Here is a 21,740-nt window from a genome sequence, read left to right as displayed (position 1 = left end):
AGTGGAGGTGGTTTCTGATGTGTTTCTATTGTTGTTTTTTTGGGCCATCGTCGTTTGATTTGGGGGGGTTTTGGAGGGGAAGAGGAAGGAGTGCATGGGAGTGCTCTTCCCTTAAGGAAAGCTGAGATTCTGGTATAACCACCCATCACCGAGAGCTGCAGCTTAAAGAAAAATAAGAGAGGCTGTGAAATACTAGGTCGTATTCTAAGATTTGGCAGTGTGAGAAATATCCTTATGAATTATTGCGTAGAACAAAGCTGCTCGGGCTCTGCCCGAGGACGAAAGCAGGTCCGTCAGAAGACAAACATGACACAGACCCCACATTTCCTCTTCCGAGTCTTTAAATGGGATGCAAATTGCGCGTACCGCGGGCGGGCGTTGCGTGCTTACATCTGGGTTCCTCTCTTCAAGCAGAAATTTTCAGCGCCCGGTGCGTAGACGTTTGCCAGTTCCCATTTGCGTGTGTGCGATGCGTAGCGGGAGGGTGATTTAGTTTTGCTAAGCCACCGGAGCGTGAGCGAAGGCAGCCAGACCTCATCCGGAGACGCGGAGCAGCCGCCCGCTTTTCGCTCCGCTTCACCGTTGGCCAAGGACGGGCCTGGAGCGAAGTCGCAGCTCTGCACGAAGGCTGCGAACCTGAACCCGTGCCCAGCCCGCGGGTGCTGCTTGCCCCAGCTGCGATAGGGATCGAAGCTTTGGGCATCATCGCCCCGTCCCGGGGAGGTGTGAGCCGGTGCTTCCCCCCGGCGCGGGTGCCCCTACATCCTGCGAGTGCTTCTGCGTTGTAGTGCTGACCGCCGCCATAGGCAGCTCTTATCCTTTCTGTTTTGCTGTGGGATAAAAATCAAATCCAGGAGGCTCTGCGTCTTGATTTGGAGCAAAGAGACAGCGGCTTCCTGGAGCACGGGGCGTAAAGCTAAAATCCTTCCTTCTGCTCCGCCTCACAGGTTAGAGATTGCGTTTAGTCTCCGGATTTGGTGCCCGGTTTGCAGCAGACAGCTGCATTTCCATGTACTCTTGTTTTGTTTTCACATTGCCTTTTTGGAGTTGAATACCAAGCATTCACAGAGCTCTCCTTTCTGCAGCCTCACTTACCTTCCTTTCTTGAGTTTCTGCAAAATGTCAGATGCTCTTCTCCCGTCTCCTAAGTGCATACATTTATGCAGGTTCCTGGTATTTTGGATCAAATGCACTTGTTCACAGTTAAACAGAGATATGCCAAGAAGCTGAAGGGGCTGGATGCCCATTTCTCATAGTTTGTGCTGTACTGGTCTGCAGCCCTTTGAGAACAGGACTCTTAGGCCTAGCAAGAGTTATGTCCCTTCACTGGCAATTTTGGGGCAATGCCCAAGACGAGCCAGCACAGCACAGTTAGCTTCTCCCATGCCGTTTGCCCACGGTACTGGCTTGCGCCCACGCGAGCCATGGGACCAAGGTGGTAGGAGGAGATCTGGGATGTGGCTGTGCGCGAGGCCTCAGGTTATGTAAGCAGCTTTTATGCTGTGATATACAGAGATTTCTTCTGCAACGTGCCACCCCCACGGTTGTCCCAGGCTGGCGTCGCTGCAGCAATGAACCGCACGAGGCGCAGCCAGCGCTTCTCCGAAGCCCCCAGGCGCGGGGGTTGACGTTTCTGTGGGTCAGCCTCTATACGCAGCCGGGAAAAAGCAGTTCTGAAAGTTTAGCAGGACAAGTAAAGTTCAAGATGCCTCATAATGTCAAGGTGAGCAAGGTGATGGTATTTAAGCTGGAGATATCCGGGACTCAGGATCTCGGATTAGTGTCAGCTCTCATGTGGCAAACCGAATTAGGAATGCAGAGGCTGTCTCTGTTTGTGATACAGGGTTGTTAGGTGCTTCAGGTACTGTCATTCTTATTTAAGGATATATTTAAGGATTAACAGTAAGAAGTCCAGCATTAGCAGTGGAGAAATGAATGTTAGCGAGCTTAGGCTTGGAGGGCTTATTTTTGATGATCGTCGTGTGAGCTTCTTTAGGAGAGATGAGCCCTGAGATGGGGAGAGATCCTTGTATTTTTGCAGAAAAGAAAACGTTTTGCAAGTTTAAATAGAGATTAGAACTTAGCAACAATGATGGTTGCATGGGTAAAGCAGCATAACTCCTCCAAGTCGGTGAATTCACCAGGCTGGGAATCTGGCTCGCAGCATCTAGCCTATTTTTAGCCTCTTTTTTGCTTGCAGAATATGCACCATCAAACAATGTCCGCAGATTTCTTTGTTCTTTGAAATCATTGAATGTTTTTAATTGGCACCTTTCTGCTTAGCCTTGATCTCAGACAGTTGACTGCAAGTAGGTTACATTTGCTATGCCTGCTGTCTGAGGCGCTTGGGATTGGTTGCAGAAGTTACCAGCTTCTCCATGTTCCTCCTTTTGACTGGGGGCAGATGCAAAGATTTTTTTGCCTCAAAGCATTTTCGTATGCGTAACTCCCCGTTTCACTTTCCCCGACTTCAGCTTCGCTATCCGCTGCCTGTAAACCCTGGTACCGGTAAAAAGCCATTTAACATTCACAGCTCTTGTGAGCGCTTTTGTCACCGTGAGGCGGACACGTCTTTTGGGGACAAACATCACCCGGAAAAGAGGAAGGGGCCACTGCAAAGGTCTTGTCGTGGCAGGGGGCTGAGGGACTGCTAGACGGCTCCGACCTGGCAGGCTGTCCCCTTCATCCGGCCCTGCCGAGGGGCCCTGGGCGCCGACCCGGGCGCCGACGCCGGGACTGCGGGTGCTGGAGGTGGCCGACGCGCCGGGTGGACGCGTCTGCCGTTTCGCCGGGCTGGGGAGCGAGCGAGCGAGTCTCCATTACTTATGCGCTTCCTGAAGCTGAAACAATTGCTATTATCCCACATAATATTGCATGACCTACATTTTTACTTGAAAGCCTCCAGCTAATAATTAGTTTGAATTTCGATTTATAAATAAACACATTCATATTCTAGCTTAAAAAAAAAAGAAAAAAAAAGGTGGGGGGGGGAGGCAGAGAAAGCAAGCAAGCCCCTCAGTGTATACAGTCCCCACTTCTCCCTGCCAGCCTCTGCTCTTCCTCCCTTCCTTTGTCTTGGGGGGGCGGAAGGAAGGATTTGCTGGAACGGGTGAGAAAGGAGGAGGGTTTGGATGTAATGAGACCGCTGGGCATTTTCCTGGAAAACTGCGGGAGCCTCAGTGCTTGGGAGATTTGGGCCATCTGGATAAATAGGGTCAAGCTCTACGCTGGCAGCAGTTAGGCAGTGCGGTACGGCCGGGCAGCTTGGCTTCGCCCAAGGAGCTGCAGAGCGCAGCAGATTAGTAAACAACAGTACCTAGCAGAAGGTGCGCGCGTTCCCGGGGCGGGCGGCTCTCCGGGCCCGGCTGCCGTCGCTGCCGCTTCTCGTTCTTCCAGTCGTCCATCTGCGTGCCCGTCCGCTCCGGCGGCACAACGGCGTTGGAGGGGCCGGGGGCTCGCGTTTGGCTTGGGCGAACGCCAAGAGGCTCCTTGCAAGGATTTGCACGCAGGCTGGGAGCTGGGCTGCGCCGGCAGCGTGCGCGGCGTCCGCGTTGGGTGTGCAGCGGGGAAGCCGCAGCGAAACGGGCAGGCGTAAGCAGCGATTCCTGGGTGGGAGCTGTGGCTTCCGGAGATGTAATTTCTCCCCGGAGACGGTCTGGAGTCGGTGCGGCCGGACTTTGTCCCGCTGTTAGCTCCGTCCTCGAAGGGTGGCGTGGCACGGATCCGCGCTGCCGGTGGCGAGCTCTGCTGCCGTGCGGATGGAGCACGGTGCAACCAGCAGGACCGCTCTCCGTCGGGTTTGCAGCGCTCCTGGCTGGAGTCGGGCTGGCGATACCGCGTCATCCGCCTTTCTCAATGAATCTGAGGGCTTTTTGTTGCTGGAGGTAGAAAATTTAGAAAGCTGTCACGGCCATAATGGTTATACAAAATCCTGGTGTCCTCATTCAGTCTTTTATTGTCATGGCTTTACCCGGTGTTTAGACTTGGCCTCTCGTCTCCTGTTTCTGCAGCGCGATATTGTGTGCGCAGGTCTGACTGAATTGCACAGTTGTGGGCTTTTTGGTTTTGTTTTTAAGAGAAAGAGCAAACGGTAACACTGCCTTTGGTTCAACTCCAGAGCTCCGTCTCTGGGAGGCTCTCCTGTCGCTGAACGAGACGGTCCCTCCCTACCAGAGAGAGATCCATACCCATCTGTCTCTCCATCTTCTATTCAGCAGCCGTCGCCCAGAGGGCTGCGTGCTGTCGTGGGTTGGATCATTAATGGAGGATATTTTTATAGGCAGATAGTATCTTGTGATACAGAAGTTACCACACCTGGGATGTGATCCAAAGCTGATGGAGAAAAGTCTCCCCTCTGCCTCTCCCCGTGCCAAACACAGAAGATACCAGCGTGCACCTAACTATGCGGTATTGCACCGCGTAGGTAATTGTCATTCCACTCTAAGCTGATGATATGTGTATGCCTCCAAGCCAGACAATTGCTAGCCTTTGTAATTTCCTTTTTGTGGGAAAAAAATCCAATCAAGTGTAATAGGGACAAGACCAACAGACTTCCATGGAAATTAGTGTGAAAACCTATGGGAAGGGCCAGACGGCGGGACCGCACTGGCGGATGCCAGGGCGAGTTGAGCCGTTCGCCAAGGGTGTCTCGTTCGCCGGTCGCTCCTGTGGCACTCGCCCATGAGGTGTTGTCCTAGGCAGCGTAACCTCGGGTGCTATTTTTATCCAGGAAAATGTCAAATCCTTTCTTGGAACTTACTGACTTGTTGTCTTGGTAATTTCTTGTGGAAAGAAGAGCTATAAAAATCCCCTGTTTTCGTGGCCCGCTGTAGGCTTTTCTTGTCTATTTTGAAAGTAAATATTTTTAAGAGGACCAAAAATGGGAACCGCCTTAACGGGCCACGAGCAGGGTGGCATCTCCCCCGGCACGGTTCTTGGGAGGCTGCTGGAGGCGCCGGTGTAAGTGGAGGAATAGCTGCGTGCACTCGTATTTATTATCCCGGCCTCGCGTCCTCTGAATAGGAGTCCTTGTATTCCGCGATCGTATCTGGCCCCGCTCTTTCTTCATGCGCTGTTTCCTAATCTGAAGTGCAGCACTCTGGGAGCTGGAAATTCAGCGATGAGCAGGGTTATTTCCATTCAGAATCGAGGGTGGCGGTGGGGAGAAGCGACACGATTTTTTTAACTTTCCAGCAAGGATGACATTTTCAACAACAAATAATCACTTTAGGAATAACTCATTTCAAGACCAAGCCATTGTCAGTAGCTTGCAAATGAAAAAATCATACAGTGCCTTCCTGATAACACCGAGATACTCCACTTCCATTTCCATGGCTATTTCTCTCCCCGTCTCCCCCCGCGGAGGTCAGAGTTGGTTCCTGTAATGTATCAGGCAGCTATAGAAAAGGTGGTTTCTGCTCTTGCATTATGGATTGGAGGAGAGCGCCGCGCGGGCGGCTGGGCGCTGCCCTTTCCCGGGGAGGTTCAAAGTGCCGCGCGGCGGTGGCTGGCAGGTCCGTCGGCTCGGCGTCGGGACTGAAAAGATGTTATCCTTGCGCGTGAAATGAATGGATGTCCCTGGAAGGTGCAAGTGAAACGGGTGCTTTGAGTAAGGCCGGGTCGTTCCCGCACCATCGGTCTTTCTCCCAGTACTTTTTGAATAGCGGAATAATGGCCCCATCCAGACCTGCCGTGGCTGCGTGGCCGTCATCGCGCCTGCCGACGGTGCCGATGCACCTGCTTTAATGCATTTGCACCCCGCTTGCACCGAGGCTCAGCGTGTTCTTGTCTTTGTTGCTCTCCGCCTTCCCTTAATTATGTACAAATCAATCTCCCTCTGTCCCTCTCTGGTTTTGCCTTCTCGTTTTTGGCAGTTTGAGGCTTTGATGGTCCTTGGAGGCGTTTGCTATGTTTAGAGGTGCTCGTGACACAGCAGCGATAAGGCTCCTTAAATATAAACCCGGCGCGCGGTACCTCCGCCGTCGTGATGGGCCCTGATCGCCCCCGCGCCGGCAGCTTTGGCAGAGCCATCGAGGGTTCAACGAGGGCAGAGCCCTGCTGGGAGCGAGCCGCAAGCCGTGCCTCCGCAATCGCAGCAAGCTCCCGGGAGCCCGAGGGGGCACAGCTTGGACACAAAAGCCTGAGCTGCCCTAATGAAACATTTACTGGGGTTCGGAGACCCCTTCGCGCCGACACGGCACATACATATTAAATGATCAAAGTTGCCATGCCTTTGGAGGAGCCGGCTGCTAATCGCATGCAACCCTTGGGTTTTGCTCGCCACTGACTCTGCATGAAAACAAACGGCCGCTCTGTTTTCCAATTTAAAGCATTTCAGAGACGAGCCAGGCAGGTCACAGATCAGGAGGCGGTAGGATGGAGTCCTCTAAAGGCTTCGGCAAGCAGATGCTCGGGAAGGTGGTGGGAGGGTGAGGTGCAAGTGATCTCCGCGCGGTCCGGAGGTGGGGGGCGAGTCGCTGCTCAGCTCTGTGCTTCGGTTTCCTCCCCTCCAGACCTCCCGCGCTCCGGGACATCCAGAGGGCCCTGCTCGTCTTGCAGTTCCCAGCTTGAGTTTGCAGAGCGCTGTCACTGGATGAGAAACAAAGCAACAGCACCACCACCAAAAAACTCGTTGCATTTATAAACCGATCACACTTGAACTTGAAGGTGCTGAGAAGGAAAAGAAAAATACAAAGCCCCCGGGGTGCCGTTTTTCAAAGCGGCACAGCTCCTGACTGCGTGCTCGTGTTTCGGGGACGCAGGGAAGCTGGCAGGTAAAAAGCCTGCCGGAGCCGCTCTCGCCGAGGTGCTGAGCTCCCTCCGCCGGCAGCCGGTGCTGCGGTGGCTCAGCGCCTTGGCAAGCCGTAGGCAATCAACGTTTGCAGTAGCTCTTGCCTTTCCGGAGCGAGTTCCTCGCCTCCTGACTCTCGCTGCTCCGATGGTTTGGGACTGATCGGCTTGGCTTTCCGCTTGGTTCCGTCTTTGCTGCGTCTCAAGCGTCTCTTGTGCCTTGCATGTAATTCCTTAACTAGCTTCCGCTTACTGGTGGTCCCTTTCTTTTAAGGTACTTGAATCTGTTTGATCATCAACAAATTTCTCTTTCTGTTCCTTTGATAAAAAATTAAATCTGGGCACTTTTTGAAGGCTTTTTTCCTCCCCGCTTTCTTTTTCTCCTTCCCGTGCTCCGTGGGGAGCCAGAAAAAGCCTTCCCTAGAAGAATAAAATAAATAAAAATTAGAGTTCAAAGTGTGACATCTCCTCTTAAAAGGATGAAGAGGGTGAGAAGAAGAAAAAAAACCCCACCATATATTCTTACAGATGTGACATCAAAATGGGAAACTATAAAGGACGCATTTTCAAAGACTCATACAGGGACCGAGTTGGTTCCGTGGGAAACGGGCAAGCAAAGTCTCTTCTGTCGCTTTGAAAACCTGTCCCCAAGACAGTGACAGCCTGTTGTTTTAGCTGAGGTGCGTGTGCTTCTCCACCTGCCAAGCAAACAGGCGGCAGCGAGGCTGCCGTGGGGGAGCGGAGCGCGCCGCAGCCTCCCGGGACCCAGCGGAGGGGTTGGTGGGTCGCTGCTGGCGGAGGGGTGCTCTGGGGAGAGGGGGCTGAGATACCTTCCCGGGGAAGAGCAGTAGAGGCCGTGGTGGTCCGCTCTGCTGCTTCAGCTCACCAGCATCCTGCGTGTCCTTGTTTCACCTTGGCATCTGCATCTGTGTCTGCCGGCACTGAGGCATCTCCTTCCCGGCTCGCTGCAGAGGAGCGCTTGGGAAGTGGATGCGGGCGCGATGAGACGCAGAGCAGGAGAAAAACGCACCAAGTCTCTTAGGAGGCTGCCTCGGCGCGGGGCTGGCGGCAGGAGGGCAGAGCCACACAGCGTGGGCGCCCGCCCGCGTCCCTGCGATGGCTGTAGTCACTCGGAGAGGAGAAGCAGCGTGGTGAAGGCGGGGGAAGTGGACTTGTTGGGCGGTGGTGAGAGCGAGAAGCCGGGGGACCGATCCACAGCGTAAGCTGCTAGTCCTGCCAAAAGCTGCCTGTGGCCAGCTGTGGCTGGGGGCTGCTTTGGGGCAAGGCTCCAGCACTGAGTGACCCTCTGGTTTTCCACCCAGCCTGGACGTGCATTGGGGAAAACACCAGTGGATTAGTCCTGCTAATGCCGCTGAGCCGCTGGAGCAACGGTCTCCACTGCGGGACTTGTCTGAGCCTGGGAAATAACCGTTTCCCAAGCCCTGCTGTCTTCCCCACACTGTGTAGTACCAAGTGGCTCTGCTATTGCAGCAGAGCAACATCTGCAAAGTCCTAGGGGGTCACAGATGTGTTAACAACACGCTGTTACCCAGGTAACTGTCTTTCCTCCCCTGAATCCTGATTATATGGTTTCTGTCAGTACCCCGTGGGGCCCAGGGATTCATTTCATTCTGTCCAAAGCTGCTCACACCTTGCCAAAGAGAAGGCTCCCCCTCCAAAAGGCATTTGCTCTCTGAGTTGGCGCTTGCAGCATTGGATGTGGTTGAGGCTGAGATGTCATCTCCACGGGGGAGGTGGAGATCTTACCTACTCTGTGACCCATCAAACTGCCGTGAGGCTTGGTGCAGCTGGGACAGGGCAGCCCCGTCTGGCAGCGTTCCTGGTGGGTAATCCAACCCCAGGATTTCAGTAACTGATGGTGGCGACGATTGTGGCCTAAAGAGCTTTCCGTGTTGGAGGTAATGCTGTAGCTTCAGGTCGACACCTGCTTTACGTTTCAGCTGCTTTCCTGGAGGCAAAGGCTGTTGGAACCAAGCGAAGGCAATTGTGTTTTATTAATTGAAATAAAGGGAGATCCCAAATGCACGTGAAACCTCTTGGCTAGCCCACTGTAAAGAGAGTAGCAGCACACTAAGGCAGTTGTGCACAACGCGAGTTCGTCACCAGCTTTTGCGTGCGTTCGGAGTCAGCAAGCCTTCTCAGCTGCAGGCAAGATTCCCGCGGGCAGAGAGACTGGCCGCACGCTACCCAAGCCCCGATTTTCTGTCTCTGGTCTTAGAGGAGGTCACACCAGGCAGGCAGCAAGTGCTGAGTCCCTCAGCTCTTGGGATGCGAACGCCCTCACCTCCAGCTCTAAGGCAGAAAAGGACCAACTGTGCGGAGATTTGCACAGGCACAGAACTCTGTAGGAGGAGAAATGATGTTTCAAGCAATAGCTTTTCTCCTGTCACTTTATCAGCTTCCACCCCTTTCCTGAGTCATCCTCAGCTGAAACTCTTTCCCTGCCTACATCTAGGCCTCCTATAGGATTTTCTCCAGTGAGAGTAGTTAACCGGTCTCTTTCAGTCCCTTCTGTACATGCTTGTAGGGCATCCTGGCTCTCTGACATGGGACAGGAGTGCCTGGGGATTTTCTGCTTGCTGCAGCCCATCACTGTGATGTTTGAATGCTTACAGCCGTGACAGCAGCTGGCTTTCTGGTGCTTCCTGGCAGCTATTGATTATTTCTTTTGGGGAGGGGAACCTGCAATTAATCTCTGTTTGTCTTCATTGCATTTTTTCTTGTTCCTGGCTGATGAACTTGCAGCACAAAGGAGGAGTTGTGCTAGGTGCTGTGCAGACTTGCTGGTGGGCACTACTGCCCGGTGCTTAGAGGGGGGGCAGCAGGACTCCCCTGCAGGAAACCTTTCGCTTCTGAGACCCGTATCCAAAAGTCTGTTGTTCATAATGTGTGTGACGGTTGTCCGGCACTTGGAGGGTAGCATGACGAGGAAGCTCCCTTGCTTTCCAGGCCTTAGCTCGTGGAGCGGCAGGCCACGAGCGCTCGGGCCGTGGAGTGGGTTTGCATTCAGTGACGTGCTGAAGTCTTCGGCTTGGTTGTCTTGCAGTGCCTCAGTCCCTTGCTCCTGCTCCATCTGCCTCTGCGTCACCTTGGATTAATTACAGTACAATGCAATATACATTTATATGGTGTCTGCACAAGTGTCTCAGGGCCCTTTGCAATCTTAAAAATCTAATTAAGGTGCAGCCTCAAACATGAATGCTTATCACTGAAATGTGTACAGCGAGACAGACGCGGCATGTGTTCACGTCTCAACCAAGAGCTGAATCCACACTCTTATGGCGTTATTAATTACTGAAAGCTCAGTGTCCGAGACACCGATCGATACCGTGGGCCTGGCTAGATGGGAAACTTTAAGTGAACATGAGGGAATAGGAGATAACCATCAGCAAGAAATGCAGGCTGAGGCCATTCTTATTAGGCACTTGGCCTGGGAGGAGGTGGAGGTTGCTATGCAGAGTCACGTGCAGTAGCAGTGCATGTGTGTCAGCGGCTTCGATGCTGGAAGGTTATTTGCTTTATGCAGGAAGAAGATGGTTATTTTGAATGATGGCCTGAGGAAAGTACTGTCTTGGGGGCCGGAGAAGTCAAAGGGCAGCATGTCCCTTTGGTCTCCGTGCCATGCAGTTCAGACTCACCCGTCTCCTGCAAAGGACCTTTCTGCCAAACCTGCCTTTATGGTTATTTGCCTGGAGCCCCTGCAGTCCCCCGGCAGCAGGGACCAGGCCCCCGTGAGCAAGGCTCTGTACATGTTTACAGCGAGAGAGGGAGATCTGCAGTCCTCTGGGTGAGGGTCAAGAGCTTTCAACTGAGCCGAGGTCTCCTGCTCCGGGTCCCCTGCCCTGCCCAGTCCTCATCTTGCGCTGGCAGCAGGTCCCAGCCAACTGGCTCCGGGGAATTTGCTGCGAAAGTTGTTTGGCCTTTCTAGTTGGTCTCATGAGTGGCACCAGCTGTTGGAACTGCTGGGAAGGGAGGGAGGAGTGCCACAAATGCAACGAAAGCATAAATAACCAGGGGGAAGAAAGAAAGGAAATGTGAAGTGGCCCTTTAAATATGAGCCTCCAGAGCCCGGAGCCCAACTAGCGTTCCCTCAAGTATTCAAATGAGATTGCAGCATCAGATTGGTATGCATTAGGCTGGTCTCAATGAAAATTAACATGTAATTGCTTCAAATGAAGTAAGTGAGGAGGTAATCTGTTCTTAAATTGGATTCGCAGGATTTTGTGGTACCATAATGCAGCTGTGAAATGAAATATATTTTAAGGATGATGTCCTCAAGGGGAGAGGGGAGGAAAGGGGGGCTCCTGTGGAGGGAAGGGTCCCCTCCCTTCCTCCCTCTCTTGTTTCAGTCCTTTGTTGGTGCCATGTTATAAATGGGGAGGGGATATTGGTGGGCGTCTCGTGGCTGGGAAGGTCTCATGGCTTTCTGCTCCAGCGTGGTTCCTGCATTGGTCTTCTTCTCCTAGCTCTCCCGTTTCCTCCCTCCCTGCTGCGCTGGCATCCTGCTTCGCACCTCCCGCCAGGGACATGCCCCATCGCGTCACCGCGCCAGGTCACGAGGCAGGGTGCTGGCTGTTTGGTGGGGTTTGAGTGTTTCTGTAGGAAGCCGTGCAAGGCCTCGCTGGGGAGCTGGTCTCAAACCAGGCAGCACGGGTTACCCTCCTGTCTCAGCCACGAGCAAGCCTCTTCTGCAAAAGGGGATTGTTCCTCTCTCCATCACCCTGGGGCAGAGGGGAGAGAGCCTAAGTGTCCTTGGAGAGAGGTGGAAGTGGAGGGCAAAAAGCTGCCGCCGCTGTGTCACCGGCTGGCTGGGGAGGAGGTCAGGCTTGCAGCGCCGGGTCTGACTAATCTTTGCACCGTGGGGAAGTGTCCAGAGAGTTGCTGCAAGGCTTGGGAGTTCAACAGCAAGGCCTGAGGGGATGCCACGTTCCTCCCCGCGGTCTTGTATTGCCTGAACCATACCTCTCTTTTAGTCTTAGGGATTATCTTGTCCCTTCAGGGTTTGCTCCTCGTCCTCTTTCTGTTGGTGTCTCTGCCCATCTGTTACTAGAAGCAATATATACTTGGGTGTTGCGTTGAAATTGCAATCAGGAGCATGAGAGAACTGATGTAGGAGGCTGACGTGGTAACTCTCCTGGGACAGCAATTCTTCTTAGACTACAAATATATATAGTGCCTAGCACTGTGTGTTTGCTACAGCTAGATTAGGTTGGTGAGACACAGCCAGCGAGTAAGAGGAGGAACGTGCGTGGTTGTTTTCCTCTCCACATTGCAGTCCTGCGTCCTGGGCTACTGGAAAGCATCGCTAATGCCTTTAATACCTGATACCGAGTCTTGTGCTCTCCCTGGGTAGGCTCCCCCGTGTCGGTGCCCTTCAGCCCCCCTTTTGCAGCACTCCTTGCTCCCACTTGTCCCCTGCTCCTCTCATCCCATCTCCAGCGCCGCAGCGTCCTTTTTCGCCCGGTTCCCGCTCGCTGCCTCGCCCCGGCTCCTCAGACCTGGCAGCGACCGCTTACCCCTTGCCGTTCCTGTTTTGTGTCACAACTTATAAGGAAAAACCACTTTAGGGATAATTTTCCACTTGTAATAAGTTAAGTGCATCACTTCCTTTCGAATACATTTTCAGTGCAGTTAAGCTCAGCAGTGCCTTGCCTGTGTGCTTAGTTAAATGCGTTCCTTTGCAGACTGTTGGGGTAGATGGCTTCACTTTATTCCCGGGCCATTAGTGTCAATTGCACAAAGCAGAAGCGGAATTTATTCAGGGGGCACAGCTCATAATTGAGAGAGTTCAGCGCTGGGGATCAGCGCTAACTGCTGGGAATGCAGTGTTGAGGAACTTCCCCACTGGGCTGGAGGAGGCAAGCGCCAGCCGAAATTGCCGGCAGGTCTGAATTAGTGCGGAGCGATCGGGTGGCCGCCGATCTAGAAGGATGGGACGCCGGCCTGGGGACACTGAGTGCGTTTCGTGTCCCTGCGTGGTGCCCGAGAGCCCCTTTCCGCAGCGGTATTTCGGTACTGAGCCTCCTCGCCCCGGGCTTCCCAAGCTCCTGGGCGCTGTGCGTGCGGCTCCGTGCGAGGATCCTTCCCCCCGGGTTAACGCAGCAGGCAGCGGCCACGAGCAGCGATGGCTGGTGCTTTAGGAAGCACTGTGCGAGCAGTTGCGGGCTGCTCTGAAGCCCTTGCCCGCTCCGGGGGTTTTCATGGGCTGCTCCAAGCAAGGTGTCAGAGGTGGCAGTTAGACTTTAAGTGGCTCAGCCCTGGGCTCCTGGGCGACCAAGGGGTGTTTCTCAGAGACCTTTCTGAGAAGAGAGATGTCACGAGGTTTTTTGGAGGCAGGGAGAGGAGAGTTGCTCTCCACACTTTTTCAGATGAGGCGGCCTTATTTTGCAGGACCTGAACTGCTCTGTGATGCTTGGGGGAAAGGATCAGATAGTTACAGAGCTGTTCCCTTCTTGCGAAGTTCCCCACAGCTTCTTTTGAGGCGTCTCAAGCTGGCAGCGAGTGAGCACGCTGTGCTGGCAGCTGCGAGGGCCTGGCTCTGATCTGGTGGGATGCCCTCCCGCAGAAAAGATAACCCTTTTGTAGTTAACCCTGGCAGATCTCTGGGGAAGGGGTGGCTTTTGCCCAGGGGCGTTTGCCTGCTGGCACCTGGGAGCTTCCCTCGCAATTGTCGAGAGTGCAAATAGAGGAGAATATCAGCCGGAGCAACATGTCCAAGGCTCCCTGAATGCGCAGAGCTCGGTGTGGGATCCCAGCGCTAGCTGGAGCTTGCCGGTGGTGGAGCGTTTCATTAGTAAACCGGACGTGTCCCTGCACAGCTGCCTGCCTGCGTTTTGGTGCTGGCTTCGCCCCCCTCGGAAGCATTAGCAATCAGATGCTTTTGGAGGGCACCCAACCAGATGGGCCAGGAACATGCCCTGAAGCAAATTCTGCACCCCTGTGCTGCTGCTCTTGGTCGGTCTCAGAGGCCAGAGCCCAGGTTAGAAACCTGTTTCCTTTAGATGCTATTTTTGCCTCGGAGAGGCTGCCCTCAGTGACGCTTCGTCACGCGCGTTGAGATGCGGAGATGGAAGATGCTGTAGATGTGCAGCGTCCTGTTGTTGTGAGAGACAATGGGAGGATAAATAGAAAGGCTGGGATGAGCCTCGCACGGGAGCAGGGGACTCGGAAAGGTGCTGGTGCACTGCTGCATTGCAGAGAGAGAAACACTTTCCCAGGCAAGCCATGCCCGACTGCTGCATTGGGACCTGCCTGCTTCACTGTCTCCCACCGCGGCTCAGAGACAAGGCTTAAAATATGTCGAGTGCCTCAGCCAAGGGTTGCTTTGGAAGGGGCTTCCTCTCCCAGGGCTCAGAAACGATCCAAAACTGGGGACGGTTCCAACCCTGGCGAGGTTTTTCCAGGGCTGATCTGATGTCAGCCGGCCAGTCCTGATGCACTGAGGTGCCTTCACCCACTTCTGCTGGTGCCCTGGAGGGGACGTGGGTGCTCCTGCCTCTGCCGTGGCGGGTGCTGCGAACGCAGCGGTTCACCCGCTCGGCCTCCCGCCGTCCGTCTGTCTCTCTGGACTGCTCACGGATGCGTCCCTGGGCCGGCGAGTTTAGCGCTTCCCCGGGGCCGTGCGCAAGGTCTCATCCCCTGCCAAGTGAAGCCAGAGAGCGTCTTTGCACCGACTTCAACAGATGGGGCCTTGAAGGACAAATCAGCGAGGTGCACAGAGGTGCTCGGGTGACCTGTGGCCCCTCTGTAACTTGCTGTCGCCCTTGGTCGGCAGGCTGTGAAGTGAGAGCTCCGCACCTTTCTGCAGTTTTTCCTTCCCGCACCTTTCTGCAGTTTTTCCTTCCCGCACCTTTCTGCAGTTTCTCCTTCCCGCTCTCCTTCCCGGGCCGGTTTTCCCCCGTTTCCGTGGTGTTTGCCAATAAGCTTGTCTGAGGCAGCACACTGGGAGTTGTTTGCAGCTCCGTGAATGCCGGGCAATGAACCAAGGCGGATCTTTCTGAGCCTGGTATATTATTATTAATGTAATTAGTGTGAATCATTTGCATGTATAAACTTTCCATTGAGGCGATCAGATACTTTGCAAACATGCATTACTTCACCCTCCCTGGAAAGGAGGTGCCAAATGTGCCTTTAAAAACCTTTTAGAGGGCAGAAATGAAGGGCGGGAAGAGGAAAGGATTTGCTGAAGGGGCAAGACCGTGCGGCTTTGCCATACCCTTGCTCTGAGCATCAGACACCGCTGGTGTATAATGTGGGCGGACAGCGGGGCGCCTTGACTGTCAGCGAGGCCGGTTAGGCACCTTCAGATCTTCCCGGTGTCTGGGCTGGGAAGAGAGAGGGAAGCGCAAAGGGTTTTTATTTTCCCCTTTCTGAGCGTTGCCTTTGACCAGCTCAGTGTGACTGTGAGCGAGGAACCGGGCGGCAGCTGCTCTGAGGGCATCTGGTCACCCCCCGGCTTTGGAAGCGCTCCCACCGCTGCGCCGGGAGAGCGGAGGGAGCTGCCAGTCCCGCCGCGGCTCCTCCTCCCCTGTCAGCCCCACGGCCGAGGTAATCGTCTGGTTAGCTCCCGCGGACCGGCGGGAGGCTGCCCCGTGCCGGGAAATACTTCTTGTCCCTGATGGCCTTCCTGCGCCGCTCATATTCCTGCTGGCTGTCGTCTTCCGCTTGCTTTCTCTCCCCCTTTCCCTTCGGACCTGCTTGTGCTGCGGCTGTTTGGGTGCTTGAGCAAAGAGGTCCCCGTGCAGATGCTCCGTAGCCCTGCACGGAGCCGGGCAGCTTGCGCGTGCTTCGCTGCAAAACCCGGTCGTGCCAGCTCGGGGGAAAGGGGCTGTGCGCGGAGACGTGCGTGTGTGCCGCTGCGCTTGTTGCAGCGGGCAAAGGGGTCAGCGAGCAGGACTGCCTGGTCTGAAGGTCTTTCTGAGGAAGGGTTTCGTGCTGAAGGTCTTTCCGAGGAAGGGTTTCGTGCCGCCCATCTGTGCTCGGGTGGGAAGTGCCTTGCCAGTCACGTTTCTCACGCGTGTTGCGTTTGCACGCGAGGAGCAGCAAGAAGTGGTCCACCCGCCCGCCGTCGAATCCCAGCAGAGGAGGTGCTGGAGGCGTGCGTGCCAGTTGTCGCGTGTGTCGATGAACACGTGCCCTCAGTGTGCACTGCACGTGTCCCGTGCACATGGCATGTACCGAGAGTGCGGTACATGTGCGCCCTGCTTTTCCGTGGCGCTGGCATTTGGGTGGCAGTGCCTAGCGCGCCGGTGCGTGTAGGAGCGTGCGGCGCCTGCAGCGGAGGTGTGCACCTGCACACAGCACGTTTGCAGTGCGTATGTACAGGCTGCAGAAGGTTTAAATCCTCCTGACGAATGGCCAGAGTGGTCGAGAAAGCTAGCACGTGACTTAGCCCAGTACAGCAAAGAGGCAAACCACACTGGGTTGTGACAGCGAGGATGTAGGTCTAATATTTATCAGCGAAAGGCCTCCGGAGCACCTCCTCCAGGTGTAGCGTGATGGCCTTGGGCCATCCGTGGCACGCGCATCCCAGCACAGGGAGCCACAGGCAGCAGATGCCTGAGCAGCAGGTCCCCAGGGGCCCCTTGGCTTCAGGTTGCAGTGCTCCAGCTGCCATTTCTTTCCAGTTTTGCCTTTTTGACTGTGGAAGAGTCTGGAGGAGTGGTACGGTGGGGAAGGATGAGCTGAGAGCGGGGGGACAGTTAGGGCTGATATACAAAAAGCCCTCTGCTGTGATGTGATGCGAGAACGTAGTCTTTTCCCTTTTGGTTGCAGCTGAATTACCTAACTCCTCCTAATCTGCCTCTGGAGCATGGCTGCCTGTCCCCCCCCCCCGGCTCCCCCATGTGTTTCTAGTAAATACATGAACCGTAATGTTTTCAGCCTCCGATTCCTAGAGCTCCTACGGGGGAAATTATAATGAGGCAAGGAGTCTCACCAGACTAGTTAACAAAAGACCCCGTGGCATCTTAAACATGTCTCGGAGATGCCTGCATAAACCAGCCGACACGTTATTGCCCTTCTGACGGGATGCAAGACATTGATGGCGCCTCGTAAATCACCCGGCTCTACCATCGTGGGTGGGAGGCCTGGAAATTCAAATGCCGGTCCATGTGTTCGTCTGTCTAGCCCCACCTTCCTCCCATCCACTCCGCTTCCCCGCAGGAGCGCAGGCATCAGTGCCAGCCCTCCCGCTGCAGCCAGGCAGAGCGGGCTTGCACACTTGGAGCTGCGGGTGTACGTGCTCTCGCCCGCTTGTCCTTGCTTGATCTGCTCCGCGGGCGAGAGTCTCTGGGGTGGCCGGCTGACCCGCTGACCAGCAGGTTCTCCCTTTGCTCAGGAATTGATTGAGAAGCTTCTGTTTCCACTGGAGCATAAATATCGTAGGAACATCTACGAGAGCAGTGGGACCGTGCCTGAATGGGATTGAGTTGTTCACAGCCTGGCCTTTAATTAATCCTAATAAATAACAATAAAATGTGATAATCGCAGAAATAAATCCAAGATGTGAAGCTCCTGCCTCCGACGGCGGTCTAGTTTGGTTGATCATTTATAGCGCAGTGGTTGGTGCAGGGGCTGGAAGCTCTGAAATCCTGCCGCTCCCTGCAGCCGGGTAGGGCTGGAGGGGTCGGTCCTGCCCCGGCGGGGCCGGGACAGCTCGCCTGGTCCGGTCCGGTCGAGCCTGGATTTTAACTAAATTCCAAACTAGCTCCTCCAGGCTGATTTCCAGACTGGTCAGACCCAAAGCAGAAGCAAAACCCTGCTAGCTGAGGCTGTCTTGAAGGAATTGCTTCAAAATCCAGCGGTGTCTGGAAATGGCTGAGTTAGCATTAGGTGTTTAGATGCTTGCTTGCAGGGAGCTGGAAGGAGAACCAAGCCTGGTGGGGGGTGTCCAGCTGGTTAGGTTGGTCACAGCCCCAGGATGTATGCCCAAATTTGCTGCCTAGCGCCCTCCCGCATCCCCCTGTACAGCGCATGTACCCTGATAATCGCAATGAAAGCCGCAATCAGGTTGCTAATTCCGCAGAGCTCTCTTCAGTTCTAATTAACATTATTCATTTCTTGTGTGTCCTGCTGGGTTGAGACAATCTGTGTTCTCCAGCCCAGCCCTCTGGAACACCAGCGATTTGCATAAGAGGCAACAAAAAAGTGTTGCGTGCCAATTACTACACTTCAGTAATTAAAAACCTCCTTCCCCCCACTGCTAGGCCATCTCCTCTCCCGTCATCTTGTGTGTGCAAACGAGAGAAAGCCAAGAGGGAAACTGGAGAGGGCACACCACTGGTGGCCTCTGGGGTCTAGGTGCAGGGAGGTGCCGGGGTCTGTCGGAAACCCGGACGGGGTCCGCGGTCAGGACTCCCAGCTCTGCGCCCTGTCGTTTATTTGGGGGAGAGCAGCCAGTCCGAATGGGCCTCTTTGCCTGTAGAGGGTAGATAAAACCGCGAAGCTATGGCTTCGCGAGGTGCCAGCGGGTCTGGACAGGAGTAGCATCATCCCGCTACTGTCTCTCCTTGGCGCCCAACCGTGTGCTGTCGCGATGGGCCGTCGGGTGTGTGCGTGCGGCTCTTACCTCTCCGCGCGGCTATGTTAAAACACCGTAACTCCGTCACTTGTGGTCACTTCACGGTGCCCTCTGCGGGTCCTGTGCGGCCCCCGGAGCTGCCTGTCTCTGCAGACCGTTGCCGCGTAGCCCTGGGATGGTGCGACAGCGGTGTGTTAAGACCGCTTCCACCTCTCCGAGGGGAAACCGCGGGGCTTGGGACTCCGGATTCGGAGGGAAAGCAACAACAGGGAGAGAGAGAAGGAAAGCTTCTCCTCCTTATGCTGAGAGACGGCAGCTTTTCATCTTCCTGGAGGAGAAGGCCTTGCCTTCTGAGCTGGATGTAACAAGGATTAAGGATCTTGAGAGAGAAAATTACCTCATCTGTGCTTAATTATTTTTACATCTTCCTTTCTGAGGCAAGTGCTGTTTTCCGGCACCCCGGGGACCTCTCTCTTCCCTCCCTCCCTGGCACATCGCGGGGAGAGAGAGGGAGGCTTCAAAGTGGCACGCGAGTGAGCAAGGAGGAAGCGTCTCAGGGCTTTGCGTGTTGCCAGGAGAGGGGCGGAAAGGGAAGGTTTCCAGGCTCCGCGGTGGGTTTATTCTCCACCTGCATTTGGAGCGGGACTTCCCCGCAGCAGCCAAAGGGTAGAGCATCTCCCTGCCTTTCCTCTGCTCCTTCTCACTGCCTGCGTGTGGGAGAAGAGGCTGCCCTGTCCATGGACCTGGCTTTGTGTCGATGGAAACAGGAGCCGTTGGAGGAGGGAAGAGGACCAGATGGAGGGGACGGAGGACCGTCGGGTTGCTCAGCTGCTCCGAGCGGCGGTGCCACGAGGGGGGAACGAGCCTGGGCTAAGGGGAGTCTCCAGCCTTTGGGGCTTCCCTCTGGGGCTTCTCCACCACTTACTGCCTTACCAGGGCCGTTTGCTCATCCCGATGTCATCCGCACCAGAGAGAGAGGAATAAAACCTGCTCCTGGTCAGCTGTGACCTGCCGTCCCGTGAACAGTTTGCAGGATCAGAAGGTCAAAGTGCCTCCATCCCAACAGCTCTCCAGGAGCTGTTCTGGAGGTTTATTGTATATATTGGCTGGGGAGCTTTAAGAGGAAGGAAAGGAAATAAAATAAGTTTAAGCCTGCCGATCCCAGGGACAGAGAAGCGTGTCTGGGAGATAAGAAGAGATTGTGACCAGGTGCTGTGAAGGGCGAAAGCACTTATTTCACTGTTGCCTCATGCGTTACCTGAACCCCGTTGCTTTTCAAAAGCACTTAAATGCCCATATGATAGAGGGAATGCTTGGATTACACACTGTCTGGCTCCATTATTATCCAGGGATCTCCAAGCTGATGCATTTCACCCCCCCCCCCCAAAAAAAAAAAGAAAAAGAAAAAGCGTGGAGGAGGAGAGAGGAAATATATATTTTTAGTTCAGCCTGCTTACCGGTCCTCGGGGATAATCTCTGCAGAAGGGGTTGGCCCAAAAAATTCAATCCACGTCTGGATTTTCATTACCCGGTTCTTCTCTGCAATGTGGCTTTAGCACTGAGGATGAACACTCCTCTTTTTTGCACAGAGCTGCCGTGTGTTGCATTTGCAGGAGCCTCTCTGTTTGAGTGTATTGTGATGTGCAAGCCAAAGTCAGGGACCAAGTATCCGCCTACGTTTTATTTGAAACCCAAAGGTCTAAGCTACTGCTGTAGCAAAGAGAGGCAGAGTACAATTATACAAAAAACCATCCTTTGGGATGAAATCTCAAGTTTCGTTCAACTTGAGAAACTGAGATCTCGGGGTTTGCTCAAGTCGTAACGCAACTGAGACCTCGGTGAGCGAGCAAGGACAGAGTTCTTGGTGTTCAGCCCAGGGTAAATCTATTGCTTTTTTATGTGGATAATAAAAATCTGCTCACATTGACTTTATTATTATCGTAATATCATTAGAGAACAGTAATAAAATTGTTTAATTTATCTGATGTTTTTCACATCAGAGAGGGAGGATGGACCAGTACTTAGGGTTCTAGCCTGGAGAATCAGCAGGGGAGTCCTGGGCCACGGACTGCCCATCTCGCCTCGGCAAATCACTTTGATGGGCATTCCCCATCCCTAGCTCCAGATCTCAGGTATTTACGCTGAGCCAGTTGTCTAGGTTCCTTCTGTCCTTGGAGGGGCCAAAGAGGCACCTTCGAAAAGAGGCTGATTTGTTCCTAAGAGTGGGTCTGTGTCTTTGCTGGCAGAACTAAACAGACCCAACACAAGCTCAGATTTCTCTGCATCTCCTTCCCGCATCCGTAAAACGGGAGTAGTAGCATCCCCCGCCTCCTCATGGAGAGAATCGAGATGTAAATAGGTTGAATTGTGGGTCGGGTGGATTGTACGGACTCGAATACAGAAAGTCTTCCGTAGCTTCTCTGAGATAACTAGCCTTTAAAGAGAAGGAAAGCAGGACCACATGCAGAGAGGTGGTGGCAGGACCAAGAACCCAGGAGTCCTGTGGACTCTGGACTCTGCCCCACCTAGGGAAACTCCATTTTGAACAAGATTTATTGCCAGCATTGCTCACAGCCTGGAAGAGTTTGGATCTTGCAGTTTGTTCACTGTCTATTAAGTTTCACTTCACCCAAATCCACTATAAAGCAGGATCAATTCGTTGTGGCGACGTGCTGCCTCCGCACGTTGGAAGCGGCCCCGTTCACAGCTTACTTTGCAACAGACCTCACGCGTTCCTGTGTAGCCTGGCAGCAGGCTCAGTGGTAGCTGAAGAAGACAGTAATAGACACAGAAAAGGAAGAAACAAGAAAGAGAGCAGATAGACAGATGCAGGGAGAGGGGCCTTAGACAGCTGCATGAATTTTAGGGTGGGACTGGAGACATCTCGCAGGTTAGTTTTATTATTGTTAACTTACTTTGCGACTCTGCCCCAGCATGCTTACCCTGAGAGAGGACACAATCCCTAAAGGACTCTGAGCGTCGAGATAAGTCACTGAGAGCCCGCAGGCTGGAGACATACTCATCCTTGCTGAAACTCCACAGCTACCGCGGTCTGACATATATAGCCCATTAAGTCCCTTGCATTCAGCGAGGTTACCAGGCGAGACCTCTCAAAGGCTGATGCTCTCCCTTTCGGTGGCTCAGAAGTTAATTTGCATCCCAGGCACTGTGCGAGTAATGAAGTAGATTGGCGAGAACATAAACAATGGATCTTAGGCTGAGCGGTTTTATGTAGGGACATTATCCTCCGTCGCTGGCATCTAACAAAGCTCGGCGAAGTTTTAACAGTTCCGTAATCCTGCACTTATTTGGAAAGAAGCACGGTTTTAACTCGCTTGGGGGGCTGCATGTTCCTACGGCCTGGGGAAGGATTAGGATAGCGGCAGCCTTCAAACTCCTGTGCTCCTCG

The 21,740-nt window shown here is 54.1% G+C and overlaps 1 protein-coding gene across 3 annotated transcripts in view; it reads left to right on the top strand.

The window, feature by feature from the left end:
* LOC112981582 (protein CEPU-1) overlaps nucleotides 1-21,740 on the top strand; it is a 348,167-nt gene that overhangs the window by 273,316 nt on the left and 53,111 nt on the right. The gene's annotated exons all lie outside the window — the stretch shown is intronic.

The sequence above is a fragment of the Dromaius novaehollandiae genome, chromosome 21 (genome assembly GCF_036370855.1).
Source record: "Dromaius novaehollandiae isolate bDroNov1 chromosome 21, bDroNov1.hap1, whole genome shotgun sequence".
In the NCBI taxonomy this organism is placed as follows: domain Eukaryota; kingdom Metazoa; phylum Chordata; class Aves; order Casuariiformes; family Dromaiidae; genus Dromaius; species Dromaius novaehollandiae.
This window is presented reverse-complemented; position numbering and strand designations above follow the sequence as displayed.